This window comes from Salvelinus sp. IW2-2015, linkage group LG30 (genome assembly GCF_002910315.2).
Source record: "Salvelinus sp. IW2-2015 linkage group LG30, ASM291031v2, whole genome shotgun sequence".
NCBI classification, from domain to species: domain Eukaryota; kingdom Metazoa; phylum Chordata; class Actinopteri; order Salmoniformes; family Salmonidae; genus Salvelinus; species Salvelinus sp. IW2-2015.
Window position 1 is genome coordinate 3,792,642 of NC_036869.1, and position 14,765 is coordinate 3,807,406.

The 14,765-nt window shown below is 45.9% G+C and overlaps 1 protein-coding gene across 2 annotated transcripts in view; it reads left to right on the plus strand.

The window, feature by feature from the left end:
- Window positions 1-1,231: 1,231 nt before the first annotated feature.
- The window catches only part of LOC111955230 (protein tyrosine phosphatase type IVA 3), a 60,408-nt gene continuing 46,874 nt past the window's right edge, over window positions 1,232-14,765 (plus strand). The window contains exon 1 of one of the 2 annotated variants that reach the window (XM_070436077.1): window positions 1,232-1,391. The gene's annotated coding sequence lies outside the window, so the exon portion shown is untranslated. The remainder of the gene's footprint in view (window positions 1,392-14,765) is intronic. The other variant, XM_023975387.3, reaches the window with a different exon arrangement.

Consider the following 14,765-nt stretch of genomic DNA (forward strand, 5'->3'; position numbering starts at 1 on the left):
TCATTTGGGTATCTATACAAAAACGAAGTTCAATGTAAGACCTAAGGTTCAATGGCTACAATATCAAGGATTTAAGGGCAGATTTAAAAACTTTTGATTCATCACTCATGTCTTGTTGTAGTCATTATGTTTTGTACTCTTTAAGAATTTATTTATAAAATGTTTTTTTTCTTTCATTCTACTAAATAACTGGACATTTTTATCAAATGGATGATTTAAGTTGTTTGGTCTGCTATTTTCCACAAACAACGTTTTTTTTAAATTTAAAGTACGTTATATACAAAGGACCCTAACCTCATTGAAATGATGTTCACCTCACTCATCTCTTCCATTGTCCCAGCTAATGCGTTCTGTATAACAAAGGCTTCTGTGTCATTTGCATCCACTAAATATGTATTAGACATTCACAGGACTATAACATTCGGAATGCTGTGAAGTGCTTCCTTGCCACTCACAGTTTTAGCCTATAATTGAAAAGCAGATAAACAGGGGACTGTTTTATAAATGCTTTTTTCCTTGCCTGTGTATCGTTTAGGCAATCCTGCTTTGTATAGCTTTCTCCATCCTAACATTCCATTGAATGTGATTCAACAATTCTTCACTAGATGGAAATGTTGGACAGGAAATGAACTACTGTTCAGCGAAAAGTAACCTCAATTCTAGGACTACACTGTGATATTTTGCAGGCTGATTGATAGGCCAGGCCTGCCATGCAGTTTCAATAACGCGTGCTACTTTAGGTTAACCTGCAGTGATGTCTAGTTTATAAATAATGAACGTAATTTTTTTAATTCATTTTTTCACGATATGAAGATTGTGTTTTGGATAGCTCTAGGTAATAGTAAATGGGCTAGGCCTACATGGGCTTGAACCGGCTTGAACTCATCACATTAGTATGCTATAATAGGCCTGCAGAGAAATATCCATTGTCATCTCCAAGTCCTGTGCATTTTACATTTATTTAACTAAGCAAGTCAGTTAAGAACTAATTCTTATTTACAATGAAGGCCTACCCCAGCCAAAAGCTAACTACGCTGGGCCAATTGTGCGCCACCCTATGGGACTCCTAATCACGGCCGGTTGCGATAAGCCTGGAATTGAACCATGGTCTGTAGTGACGCCTCTAGCACTGAGATGCAGTGCCTTAGACCGATGCGCCACTCGGGAGCCCATCTGGTCCACAGCATAGGGTTTGTGTAGCCCAGTCCAGCCGGCGATTCGAATTCCCGCCATAAACACTTCATTCTTTTCCCATTTGTCCCGAAATCATGCATTCAGAATCTTGACTGACGCACGTAGCTAGTGGGATGAACGTCAGTGCATATGAACCCAATACTCCGCCTTAGACCTACGGTATTATCAACCAGATTTTATCAGCAGGAAAACGACTGGTGAGTAACACTAATCACAAACCTACACCAGTAGGCTAATAACTTGTTTAGACACTACTCTATCTGTTGACAAATAGTCTATTGCAGCAGACTGGTGCACATAGCTCGAAATATAACTTATGACAATTTCCAACAGCCATGCGCTGAGATCGCCATGCAATGCATGCGTTCTGCTTGCGCTAGTGCTGGGTGTCTTCCTGCTTCTTGGTCAGGGTAGCTTGGCAACATTAGCTATAGCCTAGTAAGTTAGTGGCAAGCAAGTTTGAAATGATAACGATTGATTAGATGGCGACTGAACTTGAGATTGTATAGAGTTCTCAATCACGACTAATCGAATGCGGCCGATGCAGATAGACTAAACATGATTCCACATGTCTCTTGTTCTGTTATCTCTTTTTGTCGAAGTAGCAACAATGCGATACAATGTAACGTTTGAGTGGAGGATCGTGTAATGTCTTGCTACTTTGTAACCACCATGTAGACAACATTCTGTCACAATCTATAATGGGCTATGGACATTTGTAGCATTGTTGCAATCATTGAAGBCAGAAGTAGGGCAGTTCTTGCAGGTTATTTTATTCTTCAACCATGAAACTAACGTCGATAGTAAGTAAGGTCATTCCATATGATTTCAATCACTTTCTGACTGCATCCCTTTTGATTTGAACGAAACTTTCCGTAGGCCAACATGTTTTCCCCATAGTAGAAGTGGTCACAAATATACTTTTTGGACCTGAATGCCAAAACATTCCGGAGATACGTGCTCAAAGTTGACCCATTATCAATACCCCATCCATGTCTTCATCACTGAAAAATATAAATTGTATTGTATATGTATATGTATTGAGACAATTGAGACATGGATTGTGTGTGCGCGCCATTCAAAGTGTGAATGGGCAAGACAAAATATTTGAGTTTGTGTCAAGACCTGCGACGATGCTGGGTTTTTCATGCTGAACAGTTTTCCGTGTGTATCAAGAATGGTCCACCACCCAAAGGACATCCAGCCAACTTGACACAACTGTGGGAATCATTGGATTGAACATGGGCCAGCATCCCTGTGGAATGCTTTCGACCCCTTGGACTATGCCCKGACGAATTGAGGCTATTTTGAGGGTAAAGGGGAGGTGGGGGGTGTATGTTGTAGCTTGGACCCTGTTTTACATAAACTGAGGTGCTTGTTGTGCCTGCCATCAGTTGAGACATGACATACTCTTAAATACAGGGTGGGTGTCATGTTTTGGTTAATAAATGTACTAACATTTTAAATGGTACCTCAAAMATGTTTTTAGGTCCACACATCAGAGAATGTTGGCTTGAATGGGGATATCCATTGTTATAAATTCAACTGTCAATCTTCCATAGGAAACTGATTGAGATAATAGAAATATAGACAATAGAATAAACATTCCCATTCAAATTGACATTTGAAAATGGGTGGACCAGCGGCCATCTTTCTGGTAGTAATTGGAAGTTAAAGTTTCAATTCAATTTAAATGTCAATGGTTTACCAACTAAATTTCAAGGGTCTGAGAGGATAGGCCTATGAATTCGATTTATATGATTTAACTGACAACCACCTTGTATTCAGCAGTATACTGTGTCTCAACCGATGATGGATGGGCAGAACACAAACATTTAAGATGATGTCAAATAGGGTATAAGCTACAATATTTGTGAAAATGAGAGGTGACCATAACACRTCTAATGGTTTCCCCTGTAATGATCCAATATGCCTTATCATCTTGAGTGTAGGTTATTGTCACGTCCTGACCAGAGTTCTTATGTGTTGTGCTTGTTTTAGTGTTGGTCAGGACGTGAGCTGGGTGGGCATTCTATGTTGTGTGTCTAATTTGTCTGTTTCTGTGTTCAGCCTAATATGGTTCTCAATCAGAGGCAGCTGTCAATCGTTGTCCCTGATTGAGAATCATATATAGGTGGCTTGTTTTGTGTTGGGATTTTGTGGGTGGTTGTTTTCTGTGTCAGTGTTTGTGCCACACGGGACTGTGACGGTTAGTTTGTTTTGTTATTTTGTAATTGTATATTGTTTTCATGTTATTAAATCATGGAAACTTACCACGCTGTACATTGGTCCTCCGATCCTTCTCGCCTCTCCTCGTCCGAGGAGGAGGACGAAATAGACTGCCGTTACATTATACGCTTGGGAGACTACAATTGACCATTTTTGACCTTGGGTGTTGAGAGGTCGTACCACTGCGTAAGAGGAGAGTATGTGGTGCAATTCGTCCTCCAATACAATTCTGGTGAGTCAAGAGTTGGGCTGTTTTCTATGTGCTCTTAAATGGTTTACACTTTTTATATTGAAATGTGATCTCTACATATACACATTGCTGCATTTCTTTGGGATTCCAGTGAGAATTGCTTGACCACAACCTCTTTACACATCCACCACGAGAGGGACCTCACAAGGAAGCTTTACCAAGTGCTTTGGTCCTACCTGTAGAGCCACTGAGAATTCAGCAGCTCCTTGCCCCCTGCATTGCCCCCCTCCCCACCCCTCTCTTTCAAAAGGGTCCACATGACCTCTGCTCCCATGCCAGAGAAAGGAGCGGTGGTTTCTCCACTCAGTCTAAATGACGTTCGAGATGCCTCCAGACGTCTAGTTGTGGTTGTTTTGAGGTCTGGTCTTGGCCAGATGCCTGCTGCTCCTCTTAGGACGGGGTCTATTCAGTAGGCACATAATGGTATAATAAATCATGTGAAACAGGGAGATACTACCTGAAACTTACAATGAGAAGCACTGTTTTTTTTCTCTTGTGCCCTAATGGAGGGTTCCCAAACTCTGTCCTCGAACTTGATGATGAGTTGGTTTATTTGAATCAGCTGTGTAGTGCTAGGGCAAAAAACAAACTGTGCGGAGGCCCCAGGACCGAGTTTGGGAAACCCTACCCTAATGAACACAACCCTTTTATTTTAGCCTAATTTAGCCTGTTTCTGATTTCTACTCTACATTCAGCTCTGTACCTTTCCAATGAGAAACACTTGTTTTCTTTCTCTTAGTACCTAATGAACACAACCCTGTATTTAGTGAAGTTGCTGCTCTACATCTGGTCTTTCAGAAAATAAACAGCGACTTCCACAAATCAGTGTGTCGTTCCACATCAAAAGCACAGGAGGATTTTGACTGTCAGATTGGTTGGAATTCATTTGTTAGTCAGAAACAAAATAAGATTAGTGTCCCTGAAACATTAATTTGTAGAAATATAATTTGATCGGAGAGATTACCTAATTGATTGCCCCCAAATTAGTTATTTTAATTTATAGGATTCATATAGTATTAATTAAATATAGTACCTAACATCTATTCGGACCAAATCTTCCTATCATTAAGTACGACATGGGGAATTCAATAAACTGATCAAAAGCCACCCACAGACCTCCATGCCAATCCAACCCAAACAACCAGTATATAGTATCAGTTCTCCTCTATGCCTGACAAGTAGTATGGAGCTGTGGCTTGGAGTATTGCTTCTTCATACTATACATGTATTCCCTGTGAATCTGGTCGTTCACCCCCCCCCCCCCCCCCCCACCGTTCAGAGAAATTAGCCATTGAGTCACTTGCATTATTTACCATAGTAAATGAGTTTGAATTACCAGATTTTGCCCACTAGATGCTGCTGTACCTGCCACACCCTTTTATCGATGTTGTCTTTAGTGTTTATTATATAGATCACAACATTTTCTTTGCAACTTTGGGTAGAAAACCAATAGCTTTTGCTCATGATGACAATAAATTGTGTGGTCAACCTCACAATTTAAGCCAGTCCTCCATGAAAGCAATTCAYTTTGTCCTTCTCTTAGGCTAAATCTGTGTCCAGGAAACGGCCCCTGTGTGTGTGGTTTATTCCCTTCAAAAAAGGTCTGGATTAGTTGGACCATTCGTAGTGAACAACTAAACCATTGGGCTACAGCAGTTCTAATGACTTCAATGTTATGGTCTTCAATGGTAAAAGTCCCAAACATACCAATGTATAGTGTTTTGTAATGGTATGAGTCAATGTACGCGTGGAAATCTAATCAGCATAATAGAAAAATACCCATCTAATTCCATCTGTTTAATTCATTGTAAATGTCAGTAATGTTTTCTAATAATTTGCCTGCCTGCGTCTCTGTCTCTGAGTCTCTCACCAGTTTACCCGTTGCAGKATATCTTTTCCCATTGAATGTAATGTATTGACTTAGGCATCATGAGTCATGACGTTCATCTTTTGCGAACTGCATTTCTTTCATGGAGGACTGGCTTGACCTGTGTGGTTGACCACAACATTTATTTTCACGATGAGCAAAAGCTATTTGTTTTCTACCCAAAGTTGCAAAGAAAATGTTGTAATCCATTAAATAAACACAAGAAACCAGCAAAACTGATGAAAGGGCATCTAGTGGGCAAAACATGGTACTTTCTCCAACCCTAATCTAGCGCCACTGATTCTAATAAAAACAGTTTGTCCCCAGCGGTGTTAATGGTACTCTCCGTGCGTATAACCAGGCATAACAGGACACTAGGGAGGACCTCCTTTAGGGCTGTGTGGTGTTGGGTGTGTATAAAGCAGGCTGGTATGGTGGTGACGACGATGCATGGATGAGAAGCAATGTCTAACTTGTAAGGCCTGGGTGTCGGAGTGGAAGTCAAGCGCAGGCAACAGCAGGTGCAATAACCAAATGTTCTTTAATGAACATGTAGAAAACTAGGCCACCCAACTAACACACTGGGTGACCACTTAAACAACCCCAGACACGGGGAAAACGAAAGCAGTACAGCAAACACGATGCACGAAACAAACACCACCACTTACAAACAAACAATCCCGCACAAAGAAACGTGTATGCCGGCTGATTAAATAAGCCCAACTAATTAACCCTCATACAAAACAGGTGCGCCCAATAAACACATAGGGAGGGGGAGAAAAGGATCAGTGGCAGCTAATAGGCCGGTGACGACGACCGCCGAACGCCACCCGAACGGGAAGGAGAGCCTGCCTCGGTCGAAGTCGTGACAGTACCCCTCTGACGCGCGGCTCCCGCAGCGCGCCGACACCGGCCTCGAGGTCGACCCGGAGGACGAGGTGCAGGGCGATCCGGATGGAGGCGATGGAAATCCCTCAGCATAGACGGATCCAAAATGTCCCCCACCGGTACCCAGCACTCTCCTCCGGACCGTACCCATCCCAGTCCACGAGGTACTGCAGGCCCCACCCGGCGTCTCGAGTCCAGAATGGCCCGTATCGTGTACGCCGGGGACCCTCGATGTCCAGAGGGGGAGGAGGGACCTCCGGTACCTCACCGTCCTGTAGGACCAGCTACCACCGGCCTGAGGAGAGACACATGAAACGAGGGGTTAATACGATAATAGGAAGGGAGTTGTAATCGATAACACACCTCGTTTATTCTCCTCAGGACTTTGAAGGGCCCTACACACTGCGGACCCAGCTTCCGGCAGGGCAAGCGGAGGGCAGGTTCGGGTCGAGAGCCAGACCCTGTCCCCGGTACAAACACGGGGGCCTCACTGCGTGGCGGTCACACTCCTCTTCTGCCGTCCCACTAGCTTGTTGAAGTGATTCCTGGACGGCTCTCCATGTCTTCCTTGGAGCGCTGCACCATTCCTCACCGCAGGAGCCTCGTCTGGCTCGGATGCCATGGTGCCAGGACCGGCTGGTACCCATACACACTGAAAGGGGGACATGTAGTAGAGGAGTGGCGTAGTGAGTTTGGGCCATTTCGGCCAGGGAATGTATCTGCCCACTCCCCTGGCGCGTCCTGACAATACGACCGCAGAAACCTACCACCTCCTGGTTCACTTCTCCACCTGCCCATTACTCTCAGGTGATAACGGAGGTAAGGCTGACCGAGACCCCCAACCGTCCATAAACGCCCTCCATACTCGGGACGTGAATTGGGCCGATCAGAAACAATGTCCTCCGGCACCGTCCAGTGCGGAAGACGTGGGTGAATAATGCCTCCGCAGTCTGTAGGGCTGTAGGATACCGGGCAACGGGAGGAGACGACAGGACTTCGAGAACCGATCCACAATCACCAGTACCGTAGTGTTCCCCTGAGACGGGGAAGACTCGGTCAGAAAATCTACGGACAGGTGCGACCAAGGCCGTTGTGGAACGGGGAGGGTTGTAACTTCCCTCTAGGAAGGTGCCTAGGAGCCTTACTCGGGCGCATACCGAACAGGAGGAAACATAAACCCTAACGTCTCTTGCCAAGGTAGGCCACCAATACTTCCCGAAGGCTCCCCACTGTCCTCTTCACCAGGGTGACCCGAGGAGGTGAACATGAGCCACCGAATCAATTTGTCCCGGACACCAAGCGGCACGTACTTCGCCCCACCGACACTGAGGAGGAGCGGGTCCGCCCGTAACGCCGCTCGATGTCCCGAGTCCACTTCCCACACCACTGGTGCTATCAGCCTAGAGGCGGAAGGATGGAGTGGTTCGGTGGGCCGATCGCCGAGTCGTAAAACGGGACAGTGCATCCGCCTTACGTTCTGGGAGCCGTCTACGTTAAGGTAAACTGGAATCGGTAAAGAACTGGCCCACCTTGCTTACGTGGATTCAGTCTCCTGGCTGCCCGAATATATCTCAGATTCTGGTGGTCGGTCCAGATGAGAAAAGGGTGCTTAGCCCCTCAAGCCAGTGCTCCCAACCTTCAGGCACTGACCACTGCTAACAACTCCGGTCCCCCACATCATAGTACGCTCCGCTGGGCTGAGCTCTTAGAAGAAAGCACAGGGTGGAGTTTTGGTGGCGTACCAGAGCGCTGTGATAGCACGGCACCTACCCCAGCCTCGGACGCGTCCACCTCCACTATGAATGCTAGAGAGGGATCCGGATGTGCCAACACGGGCGATCCGTGAACAGCGCCTTCAACCTGTTGAAAGCTCCGTCCGCTTTTGCTGACCACTGCAAACGCACCGGACCCCCCTTTAGCAGAGGTAATAGGAGCTGCCACTGGCCAAAACCCCGGATAAACCTCCGGTAGTAGTTGGCAAAACCCAAAAACCGCTGCACTTCTTTTCCCGTGGTCGGAGTCGGCCAATTACGCACGGCCTTAATGCGGTCACTCCCTACCACCACGCCCGAGGTGGAAATGCGATAACCCAGAAAGAGACGGCTCGTTTGGAGAACACACACTTCTCAGCCTTGACATATAGGTCATGCTCCAATAGTCTACCAAGCACCTTGCGTACCAGAGACACATGGCGGCGTAAGTGGCTGAGTAGATCAGAATGTCACGATATAACAACCACTCCCTGCCCGTGCAGGTCCTGAGAATATCGTCTACAAAGGATGGAAAACGGCTGGAGCATTCTTTAACCCATACGGCATGACGCAGTACTATAATGGCCGATGTGGTACTAAATGCGGTTTTCCACTCGTCCCTTTCCGAATACGCACCAGACTATACGCGCTCCTGAGATCCAATTTTGTGAAGAACTGCGCTCCGTGAAATGATTCCATTGCCGTAGCAATGAGAGGTAGTGGGTAACTAAACCACCTGTGATGGCATTTAGACCTCTTAATCAATACACGGACGCAAACCTCCCTCCTTTTTCTTCACAAAAAAGAAACTCGAGGAGGCGGTGAGATGGAGGACCGAATGTCCCCTGTCCCAGAGATCAGTGACATATGTCTCATAGCCACCGTCTCTCTTGGGACAATGGGTACACGTGACTCTTGGGAAGCGCAGCGTCTACCTGGAGATCTATCGCACAATCCTCTTCCGGTCGATAAGGTGGTAATTTAGTCGCTTTCTTTTACACTAAAGCGATTGCCAAATCGCATACTCGGGGGAATGCGCACCGTGGAACCCTGGTCTGGACTTTCCACGACGTGGCACCGATGGACTCCCAAACACCTTCGAGAACACTCCTTGACCACCCTGGAGAACCCCCTGTTTCCACGAAATTTTAGGATTGTGCCGGCCCAGCCAGGGAATCCCTAGTACCCGGAAACGCAGGCGAATCAATAATTATAAGCTAAATCGCTCCTTATGATTCCCCTGCGTCACCATGTCCAGGGGAACCGTGGTCTCCCTGACCACCCCTGACCCTAATGGCCGGCTATCTAGGGAGTGCACGGAAAGGGAGAATCTATCGGCACAAGCGGAACCCTTAACCTAAGAGCGAGTCGCGATCCAAAAGTTCCCAGCTGCGCCTGAATCAGCTGGCCTATTGTGGAAGAGGGGAAAAATTTAAGAAAAAAAATCAAGACAAACATGTGACTAACAGGGGGTTCTGGTGAGTTTGGTGCTGACTCACCTGGGGTGATCGAGAAGTGTTCCGCCTGCCATTCGACTCCAGACGGACCCCCCAGCACCGATCGGCCGTTGTGTCCTCTCCGACAAGCTGGTGCAGGGAGAGCCTCTCTCCGGTACCCTCTGCCCAGCCCTCCCACCTCATCGAATAGGAGCGGAGGGCCTGGGTGGTGGAACGTACAGGACCTCTCAGAACGCCGCGGGCAGCCAGCAGATTGTCCAGACGGATAGACATGTCAATCAGCTCATCCCGGGAAAGAGCGGTGTCCCGCATGCAGCTCCCTGGGACGTCCTCCCGGAGACTACTACACGGTAGTGATCAATAAGGGCCCTGTCGTTCCACCAGATCCTGCAGCCAGGGTCCGGAACTCCCAGCGCGTAATCCTGGGCGCTCCTCTTCTCCTGCTAGGTGGAACAGTCGTCTCTCGCGCCGCTCGGCCCTCTGGAGGATGGTCAAAACGGCCCGAAAACGGCGGTGAACTCGTGGTAGTGCTCCTTCGCTGAGTCTGGGCATTCCAGACTGCGTTTGCCCACTCCGAGCACGACCGTGAGGCAGGAGACGAAACACTCACCTCTCTCCGTCCCGAGGGAGTGGGTCTACGGTGGCAAGGTACAGTCCAGTTGGAGTAGGAACCCTGCACCTCCCCCGCCGCCGATCCATCATAATCCCTCGGGAGTGTCAGATGGAGAGCGTCTGGAGCCGAGGATGGAGAGTCCTGGGTTGGAGGACCGAAGGTGGAGAAGAGGAAACCACTCCTCTCCCATCGATCCATACGTTCCATTATGACTCCATCGCTGATCCAATACGGTGGATAACCGTGGTGTGAGGAACACTTGTCCTCCATCGATGGGAGAGGGTTGGCCGTGCTCTGCTGACTCCATATTATAAGGTGCGGGATTTCTGTAAGGCTGGGTGTCGGATGGAAGTCAAGCGCAGGCAACAGCAGGTGCAATAACCAAATGTTTTAATGAACATGTAGAAAACTAGGCACCCAACTAACGACACTGGGTGACCACTTAAACAACCCCAGACACGGGGAATACGAAAGCAGTACAGCAAACACGATGCACGAAAAAAACACCACCACTTACAAAACAAACAATCCGCACAAAGAAACGTGTATGCCGGCTGATTAAAATAAGCCCAACTAATTAACCCTCATACAAAACAGGTGCGCGCCAATAAACACATAGGGAGGGGGAGAAAGGATCAGTGCAGCTAATAGGCCGGTGACGACGAGCCGCCGAACGCCACCGAACGGGAAGGAGAGCCTGCCTCGGTCGAAGTCCGTTGACATAATCTAGGCTCTCGTTAGGTGAAGCCAGTTTTGGGCCCCATTTTATAAAATGTTCTTAATTTTTATAGTACATTTCAGTGTATTTATTTTGTAAAATATGAGAACATTTTGTTTATATAATGTTACATGGAGAGGATGGGTGGCTGGGTTAACCCCTTGTGCACCACCATTGGGTTGYCTGCATGTTTGTGAGACTGTTTTACACTACGGAGTCCATGTCTCTCCTTCCTCCCAAAGTGCTCACTTATTCACTTCCCTTCACTGATTTGAAATGACTGATATAAGAAAAATGGTAGAAACTCCCACCAGCCCATGCCTCCACCAATCCAATGCTTTTAGGTTTGTGGGAATTAGTGAACGAGTGCACACTTCAGGAGAAAGGACATATTATTGGGACAACACTATGCTTGCTGGAAAGGATGTGGAAGTTAAAAAGATTGGATGTAGATGACAAGAAGCTGCCATAGTGAAATGTTCCACGGTGGGGTCAGACTTCCCTGCTGTCATCTCACCAGGATTCATTCAAATTGGCCAGATTGCTGTTATCCAATGTATCAGATTCAGACCTTGGTTCAAAATCAAATACTATTTGAAATCTTTCAAATATGTTGAGCGTTTGCTCTAGTCTGGCTGGAGTGGAAGATGAGCAGGGTTTTGGGACTATTCTATTGGTCCATTAAGCTAGGCAAGCTCAACCAAGTCACATTGAGTAACATGAAAAACAAAGCAGGCTTTTCTAGATAGGTAGGTGGTAACAGGATGTGGTGGTGGAATGGACTTAGTTTTGTAAGTTTTTTGACAACGCTATGGTTTCAGCATGTACACAACACATGCTCCAGGACATTTTGGCTGTTCATGTTTTCTCTGGTTTCACCACAGTCTAATGTCTGACGTCATGCTGTGCAAAGGGTCATTTCCATGTAAAAGCCCCATGAGCACTAACGTGAAGTTCAAATGAAAGCTGACTTTTTAAAATATATTAATTACATATAATTATTTAAACCATTTTCCATCCTAAAAAGGAATAAGCATAGGTTTTGATTTCGGGTTTAACAGATGGAAAAGGGGTCTTATAAAACATCTAGCAGAAAAAGTCTTAAGGTATTAGAAATTCATCAAAACACTAAAATGTTGACGCAAAGACCCCCGCCAGTGCCAACTAATTACAATATTTAGATTTCGTTTTGCAGAAACTATTTGATTCTGTAAGTTTAAGTTCATGAGGAGGGAGGATAATGAAAGTTCACAGAAGTAACAAGTAAAGTTAAACCTACCAATTACTTTGTTTTTACTGTTGATAATTTGGTTTAGGATTTATTAAGTAATTAACCTTTTACTTCAGTGGGCTAAATCAGGGTCACGCAGAGTGTTTCTTGGTAGTCTTAAACAAATCTACTTTGAAACAAAAGTATACACCTCACACACATGGTTATGAGCTTAAAAAAATAAGACACCTGTACCATGTCAGATATAGAGTTTAAATACATTTTGAGTTTGCATCCCAATATTACACGTTATATACATCACAGAAGATCAAAATATAACAAAACCATTTGACATATAAACACCAGATTTTGGCGTGTTTTTAAATATAGAATTATGTAACATTCCACCCATGCAACTAGGAATTCATAGTAGTCACACACCACAGTTGGGCCACCTGCTACTGTACTCCCTTCCACTGGCAGCTCAATGTTTTCTTTCTCTTTCTGTCGCATGGTGGTCAAAGCAAGAGTGTGAAAACAGTCTGGACAACCCCCTCCCCTCTCTTTCCTTGTTGTCTCCCCTCTCTCCCCCTGCATCTCTCTCTCTCTCCTCCTTCTCCCCTGTTCTCTCTCTCTCTCTCTCTCTCTCCCCTGTTCTTCTCTACTCTCGCTCTCTCTCCCCCTGTCTCTCTCTCTCTCTCGCTCTCTCCCCCTTTCCCTTCTTCCTCTCCTCCCCTCTCTCTCTCTCTCCCTCTCCCCTGCTCTCTCTCTCTCCCCCTCTCCCCTTCTCTCTCTCCTCCGCCTCTCACCCCCTGTCTCTCTCTCTCTCCCCTGTCTCTTCGCTCGCTCTCTCCCCTGTCTCTTCTCTCCTCTCGTCTCTCCCCGTCTCTCCTCTCTCTCCCCTCCTGTCTCTTCTCTCTCTCCCCTGTCTCTTCTCTCTCTCCTCCTCTCCCCCTGTTCTCCCCCGCTCTCTCCCCTGTCTCTTCCTCTCTCTGCTTCTCTCTCCCCTCTCCCCCTCTCTCTCCTCTCTCTCTCCTCTCCTCATCTTCTCTCTTCCCCCTCTCCCCCTGTCTCCCTCTCTCCCCCTCTACTCTCTCTCTGTCTCTTCTCCTCTCTCCCCTCTGTCTCTCCCCCTGCTCTCTCCCTCTCTTCCTCTCTTCCTCCATCTCCCCTGTTGGTCTCTCCGCCCGCTCTCTCTTCCTCGCCTGTTCTTCCTCTCTCTAATTCAAGCTGCTTTATTGGCATGAAAAACATTGTTGCTTTGGCAATATTGACAATGTATACAATATACATTGTAATAAAATTATAAACAACAAATAATAATATAAAATGACAGTAAATAATAATACAAAATTAAATACAAAAACAATAACAATAAAATGGTAACWGTCAATAGTAGAATGTAATGTAATAAATATGGAAAATGAAACTATAACTAACTTATAACTAAATAACGGTCATCTTCACCATTACAACTACTATCATCATTACCACTACTACCACCATCACTAAACTGCTATCATTACCATTACCACCCATACCACTACTATTTGGAATGATAAACAATAATAATAGTAATAACAATAATAGTAATAATAAGTAAGTTACTGCTTACTATGCAGATGTTATTATTCAGTGTAGCCATGTTCTCCTCTTTGGGTAGCCATGTCTTTTTATGTCTGCCGGTTTCTATTGCCAATCGGTGGTCACTTAGCCTGTACTTGGTAAGGATCTGTCTCTGCTTCGTATCTCTGACAGAGTAGAGATAATCAGCCAATTCATATTCTCTGTTTAGGGTCAGATAGCAATTTAGTCGGCTTTGGGATTTTGTTTCGTTTTTCCAATGTTGTAAATATGAGTCCTTTGATTGGTTCATGATTTTGTTTATTGGAATTCTTTCTTTTGAAGCAGTGCTGGTGTCAGCTTGMTTGGTTAGGTCCAACACCAGCTTACTGAGAGGGCACGTTTCTGGGCTCAGCTCTTGGGTTTGAAGTGCTTTAAATTGCAGACTTGAATTTGGACTTGAATTTAGATGTAGCCAAACTTTTCATGATCTTTTCTGTATTTTCATTACGACTGGAAAGCGGCCCAATTCTGCCTACATGCATTAGTTGGTCTCTCTCAATTCAATTTGCTTTATTGGCATGACGTAACAATGTACATATTGCCAAAGCTTATTTTGGATATTTACAATAAAAAAAATCTCGCTCTCTCCCCCCCATGAGCCCTCATAGGGAATAGTGTTACATTTGTAATGCAGACAGACATGGTGTTTTCTATGCAGATTGGGGCTCCGGCTGTGACTCTCTGAGACCGGAAGCTCCGTGACATTAGCCTAGCTTTGTGTGTCTCATTTGAAATCATCCAGCTGCAGGGAATGGGAATATCCCCTTGAACACACAGCCAGAATGTGAGCCGCTTCCTTTGGTTTCTGAATCAAAGCTGTGGTGTAGCCCAAAGCCGGAGCAAGTGAGTGGAGTAGGACAATTTTGGTGTGTGACGAGGCTATCCCTCTGCGATGGTGTGTGACAAGGCTATCCCTCTGCGATGGTGTGTGACAAGGCTATCCCTCTGCGATGGTGTGTGAC